The sequence below is a fragment of the Epinephelus fuscoguttatus genome, linkage group LG14, assembly GCF_011397635.1.
Source record: "Epinephelus fuscoguttatus linkage group LG14, E.fuscoguttatus.final_Chr_v1".
NCBI lineage: Eukaryota > Metazoa > Chordata > Actinopteri > Perciformes > Serranidae > Epinephelus > Epinephelus fuscoguttatus.
In genome coordinates this window covers 37883991-37900042 of record NC_064765.1, presented here as the reverse complement: position 1 = coordinate 37900042, position 16052 = coordinate 37883991, and the positions used below count along the sequence as shown (strand labels likewise).

The following is a 16052-nucleotide window of genomic DNA, read 5'->3' as shown; positions in this document are numbered from 1 at the left end:
GCCAACCTGTACGCATTTTGCGTACCAGGCACGCATTTTGACATCAAAGTATGCTGCTACGATTTGATGCTCTAAAAGTACACATATCACTCGATCGCGCATTTCGCCGGTTTCAGTGTATTTGTCTATGCAAGATGTTACTCAAGTTGATACCCGGTGAATATAGGTGCGTAGGCGGAACGAAAAGATTTCGGCCAATCAGATTGCTGCATATTGCCCCCCCGCCCTCCCACCCACGGCTGACTAAGAAAGATGCGCTTGATTCAGTTCCATCCAGTTAGAGACAGTACACTGTCGCCCTCACCGTCAAGATAGATGGACCCTCTTCGCCCACACCTCTGGGTAGTCCTCAGTGATGACTATCAATTCAAACAACGCTGACAGGTAAAATGACGTAAGAAATGCAAAAATTGAGAGCTTTTGAGAGCTTCTGTCTGTAAGCAGTTAGCTTCTGTCTGTAAACAGTTAACTTTAGCTTGTGTCTATTAGAGCTAGCTTCTATCCTAGCAGTTAGCTTCTGTCTGTTAGCAGTTAGCTTCTGTCTGTTAGCAGTTAGCTCTTATTAGCTCCTCACCGTCAGCTCAGACCGGAGTTACCGTGTGTTTAGTCTGGTAGACGGTAGCACCTTCTCACGCCCGTTTAAGAAATCTCACTCCACCGCCGAGTCCTTTTTTATTTATTTTTTTACGCCCTCTAGTGTGTTCACTCGTGTGTGTGTGTGTGTGTGTGTGTGTGGGCACGTGTGTGTGCGCGCCCAACAGGGCCAAACTCCGCCGTGCGTGATACAGAGAGCAGGGGAGGATTGTAAACGCGCGACCATGTAGAGACAGAAATGACATGCGGTCTGTAAATAAGATAAATAATGTAAGGCTATTTAGTTTTTTAATAAAAGGACAAGGTATAGACCTGTTCTATAGGAAAGGTTACCTTAAGTGACTTCTTTGTAATCTGGTACTATATAGAAAATAAAATTAAATAAAATTAACTTGACCTTCAAGGGGGGGCAGGGCGAGGTGCCCCCCTAATAAAATGGTAGGGCAAACACTGAAGTAAATAGTGTCAAAGTCGCCTGTCGTCGATACATTGCTGGTGAGAATTGTACCAAGGTAAGCAAATTGTAGACAAATTTACATTCAACTGTGTTATGAAACCATGTGCCCTGCCTGAATAACTATAACACACTTATGATAAAAGACTTTTTGTTTGATGAGTCTGCTGAATTTCTATAAGAAAAAAACAAGGCAATAAGGAGAGAGTAGTTCTAATAGGTGTCGTACTACACAAGAACATGATGAGGAATGCTAATGTAATGCACTTGTCTATGATCTATTATCTATTTCTGTATGAAATTGCATGAAAATAGGATTTCGCCATGTGATGTTTCAAAATTTTCTCGGGGGAGAACCCCCCGAATCCCACTTGAAATCTTTCTTTTTGTCACAACAGGACATATTACTGTATTTTTTAAGCAGATGATCAATACTACCATCAGATTGATGAAATTGACCTTGATCTGCGCCATAAAACAAATATTGTGCGTCTATGGACGTACGTGGGGCTTAGGCCTATAGATATGAATATGTAAACGTATGCTCGTTTCTTCTGTTTGCCACATGTGCATATTGACTTTTATGGTAAAAAAACAAACAAAACAAAAACAACAAAGTGCCGCCGTGTCCGCATATGTTCATGACCATGCACAAGTGTCTGGTAAGGTGGTACTCATAACCTTTCTTCAAGGTTGGCAGGTCTGGTATAAACACATGCAGTAGTAGCCCGTCTGTCAGAGACAACACCTCATAACACCTCATAAATAATTTCATGAACAACACTTTCAGCCACAGATGAGGAGCTCATAGGTGAAGTCAACTTTCTTTTTCTTTCACTGGAATGAAAACTTGCATTCTTGCAAACTTACAGCAGCAATTTTTCTTCTTGGCACCATGGCACATGTCCAGGCTGTGATGGATCCCATGTGCCTTGTATCTTCCTTTTTCTGGGTCTGTAAAGTGGAAAATCATTAAATATAAATACATTTCATCAATCTTTTCAACCTCTGCATTCCTATAGATTGTATGTCTTACTCATAAGAGTTCCAATCTGAGAATGGGCATCTGTACAGATCTCCACCAGTTTCACCTCTGAACTAAGCTGGTCCACGATCTGTATAAAGCCCTGTTTCTCCATGATGACGGAGTTCCAAGAGGTTTGCCGCTTATCACTGGTTGCAATGTGAATGATCTCCTTTGTATCATTCTCCATTGTACTGTAGCTGCAGTACTGTGCACAGTGGCCTGGGGAGTCATTCCTGCCGTCCACTAAAAAACAAACACAAAACAAAAATTAAATTTGCATACCCTTTGTTAATCTCTGAGTGATTACTAGTCTTAGATACGCACTTAGTACCACAACATCTTTCCCTTGGAGATGACTCATGGCCTCTTTTCTCCACTCCTCCCAGTACTCCTTTATTGTGTCCACACAGTAGGTTCCTTGGATGGTGAAAAATGTGTTTTTGTTAACCATTCCCATGTTAATAAATTTGAACAGGAGGGCAACTTTCGAGTAATTATTTCCAGACAACAAAATGTTTGTTGACGGCAGGAAATCCCCAGCTTGCATCCCAAACTTCACTGTGGGCTGGGATGACCACCTCCACAGTCTGTGACCCTTTTGATAGATCTAGGAGTCAATAAAATAAAATTAGTAATCACACTTACCCATTCAACAATCATTGCTGTGCCCTTTGACTTGATGTTCATATCAAAGGGAGGAACGCAGCCGCATGCAACACCTGTCTCCTGGAGAGCTTCACATTTATTCACGGGCAAAATCAAAAATGGAGCCAGTTGCCTCAAACAATCTTTGAATATTATTGCAGCTCGAGAACCTATGATGTCATCTTCACACTGGACATGCTGTCATTCTGGAAAAGCAGTTGGCTGATCACAGGGCTCATCAGCAGGGTCTTCATGTGAAGGGTGATCATGCACCGTCTCATCTAGTCCAATGACTGGAAGATGATCTGTAGAGGGGGCTTTCTTTAATCCTCCACCCATTCTGTTGAGGTGCAACAAGGTGTATGTATCAAAATATGTGTAAAAGAAACAGACATGTACAAAGAGTAAAGACCAGTAAAGACCACCTTCTAACTTACCTTAGAGAAATTGGAGGGAGATACTCATCATCAGAGCGGAAGGGGATCCTTCATCTGCCCAATCAGTTCTGTCAAGAAGGACAGGACATATTCAGAGATTAGCTTTTAAAAAGAGAAGACCAAATAAAACATGCCTCGAGGCGGTTCAACTTACACACTGTTCATTAGGTCGTTGAAGTCACTTTCCTCCAAATTCTCCTCAGCAATGCTCATCTCATGAAGGCTACAGAAAAGTAAAAATAAATATTATATTTCTGAATAAACACAAAAGTGCAAGTGGAAAAGGTGAAAGTTACACTGTTACCTTTGTTCAAGGCTCTGAATTTCAGTGGCTTCAGCAATGACATCCAGATGCTTATCTCTGTTAAGAACCACAGCATGCAGTACACATCAAACACAATGTATGGATACACAGTAGTAAATGTAAACTTTCAAGAAAAAACTCAATTAACCAGCAATTAATACAGTCAGACTTTCAGAGGAATAACTTGCCTATCCATCCCACTTGAAGTCCTAATACTGGACAATGCTGGAGCTGTGCCTTTAAGATACCCTCTTTTCATTGCCATTGATGTCAAGGGATCTCTTTCATACCTAGAGAAACAATAGCAGTGTCAGGAAAAAACAGTTCTACAGGATACATTAGCATACCCCCTTTCCCATTTTCTTGTCCAAAGGCGGGGGGAGGGTTGTCTCACAAACAATAACCTACCAAAATAAATCAAACTAACATTAGCTCAACAGCTGTCTGTTTAAGTAGGCTAGATAACAAAAGTGGATTCACCGCACACAGGGCTGAATTGCTTCTTATTTTATTAATCGGTCTACCAAACAACGCGTTTCGCCCATGGCTTCATCAGGTTTGTTACACAGTCCACAGCACAGGTGATATGAAATAGTCTACAGCTGTACTGAATCCAATCAGCAGGGTACACAGGAGTAACGTTTTTGCTATCCTATTGTCTGTTATGCCTTTGACATAAAACTAAAATTTTGTGTGTTTTACAGTAATTGCTCTACCTGGAGATGATGTAATGTTACGAACTCTACTCCTCACTCCCGACTTGTCGAGTCCGACACGTAATGCTATTATACTACGTGCTGACAAGTAGTAGCATTTACTTTAGTAGTTTACCCGTCCAGCAGAAAACATGCCACTTCCGCGTCAGATTGAAGCTCTTTGTCCTTCATGAACCCCCTCCATCGCTGAAAAACATCACCGATGTTTATTCTCTGCCGCCACTTGTCCCGTTTTCTTTGCCCCTCTTTGCGTCTTCTTTTCCTCGCAGATGACAGTTCGAGTTCATTCTCTCCTGTTGCGTGGTAAGTGTGGTCCATTCACAAACTTTATAACTAAAAAAACTTTTCACTACTCTCTATCGACGAACTACTAACACTCTCTGCTGTTTCCTCCTCCTTCTTCCTTCTTTCCGCTGTCTTCTTCGTTGGTTTATTTATACACGCAAAACGCATTCTCTGGCTGGCTGGATTGTCCGCTCGGGCTGCCGTACATATATATATGTATATGTATATATATATATATATATATATATATATATATATGTATACAGTACAGGCCAAAAGTTTGGACACACCTTCTCATTCAATGCGTTTTCTTTATTTTCATGACTATTTACATTGTAGATTCTCACTGAAGGCATCAAAACTATGAATGAACACATGTGGAGTTATGTACTTAACAAAAAAAGGTGAAATAACTGAAAACATGTTTTATATTCTAGTTTCTTCAAAATAGCCACCCTTTGCTCTGATTACTGCTTTGCACACTCTTGGCATTCTCTCCATGAGCTTCAAGAGGTAGTCACCTGAAATGGTTTCCACTTCACAGGTGTGCCTTATCAGGGTTAATTAGTGGAATTTCTTGCTTTATCAATGGGGTTGGGACCATCAGTTGTGTTGTGCAGAAGTCAGGTTAATACACAGCCGACAGCCCTATTGGACAACTGTTAAAATTCATATTATGGCAAGAACCAATCAGCTAACTAAAGAAAACGAGTGGCCATCATTACTTTAAGAAATGAAGGTCAGTCAGTCCGGAAAATTGCAAAAACTTTAAATGTGTCCCCAAGTGGAGTCGCAAAAACCATCAAGCACTACAACGAAACTGGCACACATGAGGACCGACCCAGGAAAGGAAGACCAAGAATCACCTCTGCCTCTGAGGATAAGTTCATCCGAGTCACCAGCCTCAGAAATCGCAAGTTAACAGCAGCTCAGATCAGAGACCAGATGAATGCCACACAGAGTTCTAGCAGCAGACCCATCTCTAGAACAACTGTTAAGAGGAGACCGCGCAAATCAGGCCTTCATGGTCAAATAGCTGCTAGGAAACCACTGCTAAGGAGAGGCAACAAGCAGAAGAGATTTGTTTGGGCCAAGAAACACAAGGAATGGACATTAGACCAGTGGAAATCTGTGCTTTGGTCTGATGAGTCCAAATTTGAGATCTTTGGTTCCAACCGCCGTGTCTTTGTGAGACGCAGAAAAGGTGAACGGATGGATTCCACATGCCTGGTTCCCACTGTGAAGCATGGAGGAGGAGGTGTGATGGTGTGGGGTGTTTTGCTGCTGACACTGTTGGGGATTTATTCAAAATTGAAGGCACACTGAACCAGCATGGCTACCACAGCATCCTGCAGCGACATGCCATCCCATCCGGTTTGCGTTTAGTTGGGCGATCATTTATTTTTCAACAGGACAATGACCCCAAACACACCTCCAGGCTGTGTAAGGGCTATTTGACCAAGAAGGAGAGTGATGGAGTGCTGCAGATGACCTGGCCTCCACAGTCACCGGACCTGAACCCAATCGAGATGGTTTGGGGTGAGCTGGACCGCAGAGTGAAGGCAAAGGGGCCAACAAGTGCTAAACACCTCTGGGAACTCCTTCAAGACTGTTGGAAAACCATTTCAGGTGACTACCTCTTGAAGCTCATGGAGAGAATGCCAAGAGTGTGCAAAGCAGTAATCAGAGCAAAGGGTGGCTATTTTGAAGAAACTAGAATATAAAACATGTTTTCAGTTATTTCACCTTTTTTTGCTAAGTACATAACTCCACATGTGTTCATTCATAGTTTTGATGCCTTCAGTGAGAATCTACAATGTAAATAGTCATGAAAATAAAGAAAACGCATTGAATGAGAAGGTGTGTCCAAACTTTTGGCCTGTACTGTATATATATATATATATATATACACACACACACACACACACACATATATATATATATATATGTTATATATATACGTATGTATACGGACATGGCCCTCCTCAACATGATGCAGAAACAGACTAAAAAAGAGCTGTCAATGCACAGAAGCATAATAAGTGACATTAACAGTATCTAATAACACACACACACACACACACTATCTCTCTACCAGCACCTCCCTCTCCCCTCTCCTCCACACACACACACACACACACACACACACACACACACACACACATGCACACACTTCACCTCCTGATGCTTTCCTTATAGGTCAGTTAGACAGGATATAGTTTTATACAGTCCATGGCAGCAATAGTCATGTTTACAACAACAAAGTCACTATTTAAAACCCAATAATATCTGACTGGAATACAAATATTCCTCCTGACATCACAATACTGAGTGAAGAAAGACACGTTATCTCAGCATGAAGACAAACATCAGTATCAGTCATTCATCCTGCTCTCTGTCCCTCCTTTACTGAGGACACTCACTGTCTGCAGGTCGGCTGCCTCAGGTGCATTTTGAGATAGTGGTGGTCACCTTCACCAGAGAGGAACTCCTACAGTTTGGTCAGTCCTGCACTGGAAATTTGTTGCCAGTTTTCAACAACCCAGCGAGTTTTGCAGAGATTTCCAGACAAACATCCAGACTCCCTGTTCATCATCCTAGGGGATTTTAACAGAGCAAACCTCTCTCACGAACTTCCCAGATACAAACAGCACATAAAATGCCCCACCAGGGACTCTAACACACTGGACCACTGCTACACATTTTAAAGGACGCTTATCGTTCTGTCCCCCGTGCAGCTTTAGGGTTGTCTGATCACTGTCTGCTCCATCTCATCCCGACCTATAGGCAGAAATTAAAAACTTCTAGGCTTGTAGTAAGGACTGTAAGGAAGTGGACCGAGGAGTCAAAGCTGGATCTACAGACCTGCTTTGACTGCACAGATTGGAGTGTTTTTGAAGCTGCAGCCACAGACCTAAACAAACTGACTGACACTGTGACATCTTACATCAGTTTTTGTGAGGATATGTGTGTGCAGACCAAGACCTTCTGTGCATACAACAACAACAAACCCTGGTTCACACACAAACTCAGGCGGCTGCACCAGGCCATGGGGGCCTACAGGAGCAAGGATTGGGCCCTGTACAAGCAGGCCAGAAACAAGCTCACAAAAGAGATCAGGGTAGCCAAGAGGGGCTACAGCAAGAAGCTAAAAAACAGCTGAAAGAAGCGTTTATTGTACCTGCTGTGGTGGTTGTATCTTGAAAGGATTCACACCAATTGAACAGCAAGGAGCGTAGCTTTTTAACAATAAGTCATCTGAGTAAACCAGTTAACCACAGCAAATACAGCAGTTGTGTACACATCATAATTATTAAATAAACTCGACAGGTCGTCAGATCATTATAGAACTAATGAGATTTGAATGCATCATGTGAGTCACGGGTCCATGTCATTGGTTCGACATCCCATTAGTCCAACTGTCCGCAGTGCTGAAGGGCTTGCGGCGGGCGTATGGTGCGCCGCGACCGGCTTGAGGCGGAGCAGGCTCACGGCTTATGTGTTTGTCACTTTCTTTTTCATTTTAACCCACACCATGATCTTTTCCTGACCCTAACCAAGTGGTTTTTGTGCCTAAACCTAACCAGACCTTAACCACAGGGCATCATGATGATTTCAGAATGGACTTAGGAACAATGAGTTTAATATGGTCGGAACAATGGGATGTTGAACCAATGGGCTGTCGAACCAATGGGCAGTTCCCGTGAGTCACATCAGTGCGCGCAAATTAAGTAATGTTACATTAAAACAACATTGACTTTTGGTTTCACACAGGGCATGAACTCTGGTTTTCAGGTCCAATGTCCAGTTTTGTTTAACTCATCCTTGCCTCCACACACACACACACACACACACACACACCCATGTGGACTTTCTCGCTCTTTATACTATGTCATATGTTATCAGCGTCATGCAAATTTAAGTAAGCTGGAAGCCCAGCTCATAAACATGCTAAAGAAATCAATATTTGAGCATGAAGGAGGAAGCAGGGTGAAAAAAATGTCATTGCTGTGCAGTTGAAAATATGGTGTAAATTCTGCAAAGCAAAGGTGACACCCATACAGTCAGGTTATTGCTTGGTTATATGCTCGATATTTTTTTTGTCAGTTCTCTCAAACCAAATAATGAAAAAATCTCAAGCATGCTTTCTGTTGCAAACACTCGGTAATGAGTGTAATCCCTGTTGCCTGTTAATATATTTCCCACAACCTGTTTAGCGGGCCATAAAAGCTCTGCAGTCACTGGCACAGTGTGTGAATTGGCAGCTGGTGATGGAGCGGAGCGAGTGGCACAATGATAAAAGCCTCAGGCTGTGCCAAAACGGCACCCTGGTTGATCCTATAGTTTAATCCTGCACTTTGGAGTAGACAAACAGCAATCACTATTTAAGCCCAACAATTCCAAACATACTATACGAGACCATCTGGATTTTGCAGAGATGGGATAGCTTTTTAATGCACGTTTGCCTTTTTGAACAGAGGATGACTCTTCTGCTTCACTGGACAGACAGACAGTGGAGGTGAGGGCATGTCACAGGCTGGTTAAAGTCTTTGGTGGAGTGCTTCCAGCTTCTCTAGGTATACATTCTGAATGGATAATTCTGTTGGTCATATTTATCCATGCCAGTGGTCAAAAATGTTCGCACTGACAAAGGTTATTGTATAAGCCCAAAGCCCTGATAGCAGGTGCAAGAGGTTAGAAAAATATAATGATATATTGTCATCTCTTGTGATCAACAAGTGCTCGTGCCTAAACAACAAATGAGATTATGTAATTTATGACAAACGATTAGCTTGAGTGTTTTCTGATTTGCCATCTATAGATATGGTTTCGTTACGTTTACTCAACTAAAACTACACTCAGTTAATATTTGGGAAAGATTGTGGTCATGGTTCATGTTAGACAAACATCACAGATGCGAACAGTGATCTCTGATGTCAGACACACTTTGGCCCTCCTTAAGAGCCTTAGTGATGGTGAAACAATCAGTGCATTTACATGCACTCAAGAAACCAAGTAATGCAGCTAATAAGAGAATGTGATTACATGCAGTGGAGTAATCTGATTACTGTAAAGGTACCCTTGATGTGTTGGTCGTTGACATTCTGGGACCCCATGTTATCTTTGGCCTTTTACATGCATTGTGTGTTTTCAAAATACACTTTTCAAGGGAAATGTACAGTTTGCATACAGTCACTGTCAGAATAAATGAATGTAATTAGTATGTGTAATTGAACTCTAGTAAACTTCCCTCCATCTAACCAGTGCCTAGATATTCCATTACCTCCCAGCGAAACTCTGCCAGATGACGTGATTTACATCATCATTTTGTGATTTGAATAAATATCTATGAGATTCAATTTAAGTTACTGTACTCTTTTGTATTTATGGTCATAAGCCAAATTTATGCATCATTGTGACATCACTGCAGCATACATAAAAAAAGATAAATGTAACATGATTGTGCATTACAGTGTTGAGGTTTTATATGTATTTTTGTAAAAGGAGACCAGGCGTACAAAAAAAAAATGGCTTAGACCTCTGAGGTATCATGAGGTGGCTCTAGCTTTCCTCTGTTCTGGAGGCCCCTGTCCTATATTGAAGAAGTTTCTGCTGTCAAAACCTTCATTATTTTTAAGCTGGTTTGTCTCGAACTAAAACCAGATGCAAACTAGAAGACTTTCAGACTTTCACCACACAGAGATATTTTTGCACTGCTGTCATGTTGATGTGAAGGTGCACAAGTTAAGCAACTAGACTAATACAAGACAGGTCATACTGATTATAATGTCATTCCACCTGCAGAAATCCATGACTGGAGCAAATTATCACAATATTTAACAAACACTTGCATGCATCTCCACATACTGTGGGGTAGACTGTGTGAGCTTTTCAGATGCAGATGTGATGTATTCTGCCTCATTCATCGTGTATATATCAAACCAAAAAGCGTAAAAATACTCATTCTGCAGCCCAGTAGTCAGAAGTAAATGTTGACACTGTATGTTTCTGCAAACCGTGAATATGTGACATTGCACATACATTTATCAATGTTTCTAAAGTGATGTAGTATAACTGTCTTTATCATTGGGAGATGGTGGGAATTAGGGGTGAACTTGGACAAATACTTGGCGCTGGCATTTAGGCCCAGACCAGCCCACCACAATTGATCACACAAATATGAATCATTTATATATTACATGATACAAAGGTGTAGCGGAGAACAGGGCATAACCTAACACGGGATAACTTGTAACACAGACTTTTTAAGTGGTTACACAGGGTCAATCCGTCTGTGCTTCCAGCCAGTTGACCACAATACTGCCAAACAGTGACCTGTGAAATTCCACAGAGACTGGATGTGTTTCAGTGGAGTTCAGTGACTGAAGTGTAAACAAACTCTTATAGTGTAGATAACCTGATGCGACTTCAGCCAGATGACCTGACATGACTCTGACCAAATTTAGGTAGGTGAGGAGAAGCAATTGTCTCCAGAACTGGTTATCTAAATGACAGGAAACAGTAGCTTGTGGGGCGGCAGTAGCTCAGTCAATAGAGACTTGGGTTGGGAACCGGAGGGTCGCCTATTTGAGTCCCCATCCGGACCAAACTATGGAGCATGGACTGGTGGCTGGAGAGGTGCCAGTTCACCTCCTGCTGAGGTGCCCTTGAGCAAGGCACCGAACCCCCCAACCGCTCAGGGCGCCTGACCAAGGGCAGCTCCCTCACTCTGACATCTCTCCACTTTGTGCATGTATAGGTCCTGTTTGTGCATGTGTGTGTCTTTCGGACCTGTGTGTAATTGACAAGCAAGAGTGAAAACATTGAATTTCTCCTCGGGGGGATTAATAAAGTAAATAAACTTAAACTTAGGTGACAGGAAACACCTTCTAATGTGTGTATAGAAAAGCTTGCAGGTGTGTCAATTGATACTGCTTGTTTGTCAGACACTATAAATTGTCATGATGTACTAATTATTTGACTTTCTCACGAGTATATCCTCAAATGTCCAATTCTTTGTGTTTTGAGTCTCTTTATTTCACTACATAATTGCCAAAGAGTGTTTTTGGCTGATTTAACAAAATTTCTGTGATACTTGTTTTTTGATTACTGAGCTGTTTTTGTCAGTCACTGAATCCAACCATATATCATCTTAATAGCTGTCTTCTTGCCAGAGCATGTGAGCGGAGCGGGTGAAAATTTCCACTCCTCGCTCGCAGACCTGTCACTTTGCACCGCTCGTCCACTCCACTTGGTTCTGCGCATTCTTCGCTCCGCTCCGGTCCACTCCATCATAAATTTTATCCCGCTCCACTCACTCACCACTCCGCTCAAAAAAACTGCGTTGTACTACTCTAACCTGTAATCTTTTATTCACAAATAAAACATGAGCTTGGTAGATTCTCCGGGGAAGCCCTCTCCCCTCTCCCTGCAGTTAGGGACCGTTCTCCACCGCTACCACCGCTGTCAGCAGGGTGGAAATAAGTCAAAGTGTGGAGGAGACGGACCGGGTTAAGCGGCCGACCTCCGGGGAAGCCTGCTCCCTTCTCCCCGCAGTTAGGGACCGTTCTCCAAGGTACCGCTGCTTCTCTTCTCAGTTTCTTTTCTAAAGTACATAGTAAACGCTATAGTTTTGAAAGAAAATAGTGTGGGTGTGCGCAGGTGCAAAGATGCATTCTGGGTGGGGCATGAACGACCAGAGCGAAACTGGAGCGAGAGATAAGGCTCCGCTCCACCTTTTAAAAAAAAATAGCCGCTCCTCGCTCAGCTCCTCTCCAGCTCTGCTCTGCTCACATGCTCTGCTTCTTGCCAAAAAACATAGCACTACCTATGGGCCTGAAAGACGTTCAGTGTGTTCAAATTCACACCTGTTCTTCTCTATTGATTTTCTCCACGACCGTGCGTCATAGTGAGAAGCCACGCATATCACGTGAAACAGCGGAACGGCAGCTTTCCGACAAGCACTTGTCGGTAGTTCACTGTTTTCATAGCGAAAAAAAAGATTAAGTTACACTAAAATGATGTATAACAAAGCTTTCATACAGCTCTGCACACACATTACTCTTGGATGGATTACTCGCGAATGCAGCATCACACAGAAATGCCACGCATATCACATGAAAGCACAGAACTAGAGCTTTCCAGTGATACCACACACATCAGTGTGCTGTCATCCCATCACGCTGTAAATACAGATTGATTGTCTACAAAATAAAAAGCTGACAAATTTCTTTACAATCCATTATACAGATCTTGTTATCAGTCACCTCATATAGTGAGGAATATCGTATCTTACCACGTCTTTGTTTCTCCCTGTCTATCCACATTTGTAGTCCAGCTTTCAAGATGCAAATATCTCCATATTGTCCAGTTGACACTCCATCAAACTTTGTATGACAAGACCAGCCACTTCACCTTTGCGCACCCAGACAACTGAAGCCTAATTATGCATGCATGAGAGGGCCGTAGTCACCATATACATCGACGGGGACATGTGCCCCCCCCCCAAGCCCAAAATGTCCCCCCAGTATATAACTGAAACTGAAAAACAACAACAAAACAAAGTTCAGGTTAGGTCAAAGAGCAGCACAGAGTACAGAGAAGTAAGTCAAGATCATGTTGCCAGGAAAACGTCCAGAATTTTTTTTTTACTGCGAAGTGGCAAATATTATCTTGGACTTGCACTTGGTTGACTATTTTTCTATGATCTTACATGTAATGTATTTTTGACTTGTGAATGAGTCAGTGGAATTTCTTGCAATAATGAAAAAATACTGGCAATCATGTCCGCCTGGCACAAACCACATGTTTTGGACAACTGTGAAGTGACAGAATGTCCCACCATCATGGTTCTTATATTGCCAGATTCCAGAGAGTCTCCCCTCTTCATATATGGCAGCATATGTCAACTTCCAACTTGCTATGGTGAGATACATGTAAACATGTAAGAATTTAGTAACACAGATTTGTTTTTTTCATTGATATAAAAATTAATATAAAATACAGGCACATAGAAGGACATGGAATGATGGCAAATCTGGTTAGCCCACATTGTCCTGAGGAAAAAAAACAAGATCTGTAGCCTTTATAATGACTGTGATATGAGCTTAAAAGTAAAGGCAGGAAAAATACCCCAAAAAGGCCTAGTCTATTTCCATAGAGTGGAGTTAGTTGTAACATGGTGTTACAACTAAGCCTTCTATATTAAGTTTGAATTAATGTCCTTAATTAAATGAGATATACTTTGTATTTTCAATTCAAATTTCAAATCTTATTGACACAATTTCACAATCTTGTCAATATTCATACATTCAATACTTTGACACGCAGATCTAGGTTACCCAATCTATGTGCATCTATGGGTCCAACCACTGAATATGGATGATACTAACAGATGGACGGATACCAGTATGGATACCTATCCTTCACCTGATGTAGATGGAGAGATAGCCATCTACATACATCTAGTCATCAATCTATCACAGATGAAAAGAAAAACAAATATAATATTCACACATACTGGGGCGCTGGTGGCTTAGTGGTAGAGCAGGCGCCCCATGTACAAGGCTGTTACCGCAGCGGCCTGGGTTCGACTCCAGCCGTGGCCCTTTGCTGCATGTCACTCCCCCTCTCTCTTCCCCCTTCACACTTGTCTGTCCTATACATTAAAGGCTAAAAAGCCCCAAAAAATATCTTAAAAAAAAAAAAAAAAAATCACACATACCAGATGGATCCATGTGTGTGCTGTTCGTTACATTCATGAAGCATTGGTGGTTAGATGAGGGATGTAAAGATGTTTGGATATCTATCATAGATAGTTCTATAAACAGTGTCAACCTATAGTATATAGATATAATTGTATTGAATTAATTATGTTGAACAGACTTTTTCAGCGAGTGTTACAACTAACTCTTGCCAGTTAACCCCACCCATAAGGTACACTACAACTTTTCACTTCCACAACTTCTCACTTCAATTGTAGAAGGTGAGCTCTGGAGGAAAAAAACAAAACAACTTCATTTTTTTAATAGAGATGTGCATGTTGTTAGACTAAAACAAACAAACAAACAAACAAAAAAATCTTAAATAGTTCTAATAACAAATCAAAAATGTGTTAAGTTGTATCCCACGTCTCCTTAGGTTTCTTTCAAAATTTGAGGGGACACACATTAAGGAGGGGTTCTGTGAAAGGTCCGAGTTAAAAGTATTTTCTAACTTTCAATTTCTCAGTTCCTGTTTGTTGTCATCCATTTTGGTACGCTTTTTGTTGCAGATGCTGTTTAATGACAGCACTGAGCCGAAAGGGGGAGGGGTTTAAACATGTGATTGGACCAGCCCAATGTCAATTAAGAAAATATACCAGTGGGCCAGACTACCTGTATCATTGGCTGATCAGACAAAAAAGGGATAAAAAAGACGACTGTGTCTGCCCAAAGGGCACATCGGCCCCTCGGAAAACTGCCCAGTATGCCAGAATGGCCATTTCACCCCTGGAGGGGATGGTAGATGACGTGTCACCTAGGTGGAACGGTTACAGAATAACAGGAACAAATAGTTTCAGCAAGACATCGCTGAGTTTCCTGCAGCTTTTTATCCCCCAAATGTAGGTGTTTTTTAGCAACCTGTCACTGATTGCTGCTTTTCCAGCTGTCTCCCCAAAACCAGCTATTTTAAACCAGAATATGATCTTTTCCTAATCATAATGTGTTTTTTTATACCTATACATTATCACGCATTAACCACAGCATTGTTGAAACGTAATGTTTCAAGGTATCTTCTACATAATGTACCGATGTACTATGTGTATGGTTTGTACAGATGTGCAATGCCAACATTTTTCTGGTGAGCGGGCTGCATTTTCTCAGATTCAATCTAGCATGCAGCTGTTTTTTAGACACCTGCAAATTATGGGTTAGCTGAACCACAGCTAAACAAGTCAGGTGTAAAGCAACACAGCACCATCCCTAGGTTGTTGAGTACATTTGAACACAAACACTGAGGAGAACAGTCCTCTTGCAATACATTATTAATAATGTAGCAGCATCATTGTGATGTTGATTTATTGTGATGACTGTTGTCTCACTGACACAGGCGTAATTTCTTCTCTCCTGCAGACATTTAAAGTCAGGCATATTCAGCCTCTCTGATACTGACACAGTGGCAGTTATTATGTTACTCTGAGTGTGTTATAAAGACTCAGAGTGAGTTTTCAATAAAAACTTTACAACATAGAATACATTACAGGGGTGTTGTAGTGAATTGCATTACACGTATGTACTGGTGCTGAATGCACCGGTAAGTCAGTGTTATAAAGTTGAAATAAGCTCTGTACCCTGTGGCTCTTCAGCTGGCCTTCAATCTCATTTTACCATAATAACTAGGTTGTTGAGATCAGCAGGACTGCAGGACAGTGATCCATTTTTGTTGTTTCAGATGGATGTAATGGACAGAAATTATGTAAATGTACTCTAAAATTGCCTGAAATTGGTTTTGAACTGGCTTTCTTCAGTGGGAGTGACATCCAAAACAGAGAACCCTGCTATGGGTTTTTTTTGGGACTTCAGTAAAACATTACATCCATCTACATGAA

General features: G+C 41.6%; 1 long non-coding RNA gene across 1 annotated transcript; it reads right to left on the bottom strand.

The window, feature by feature from the left end:
• Positions 1–2832: 2832 nt before the first annotated feature.
• LOC125901009 (uncharacterized) lies at positions 2833–3370 on the bottom strand. Its single transcript, XR_007450921.1, has 3 exons — positions 3312–3370; positions 3158–3225; positions 2833–3060 (listed from the first exon to the last, which is right to left on the bottom strand). It is a non-coding gene; the product is annotated as an uncharacterized LOC125901009 (long non-coding RNA).
• Between the last annotated feature and the right edge of the window lie 12682 nt (positions 3371–16052).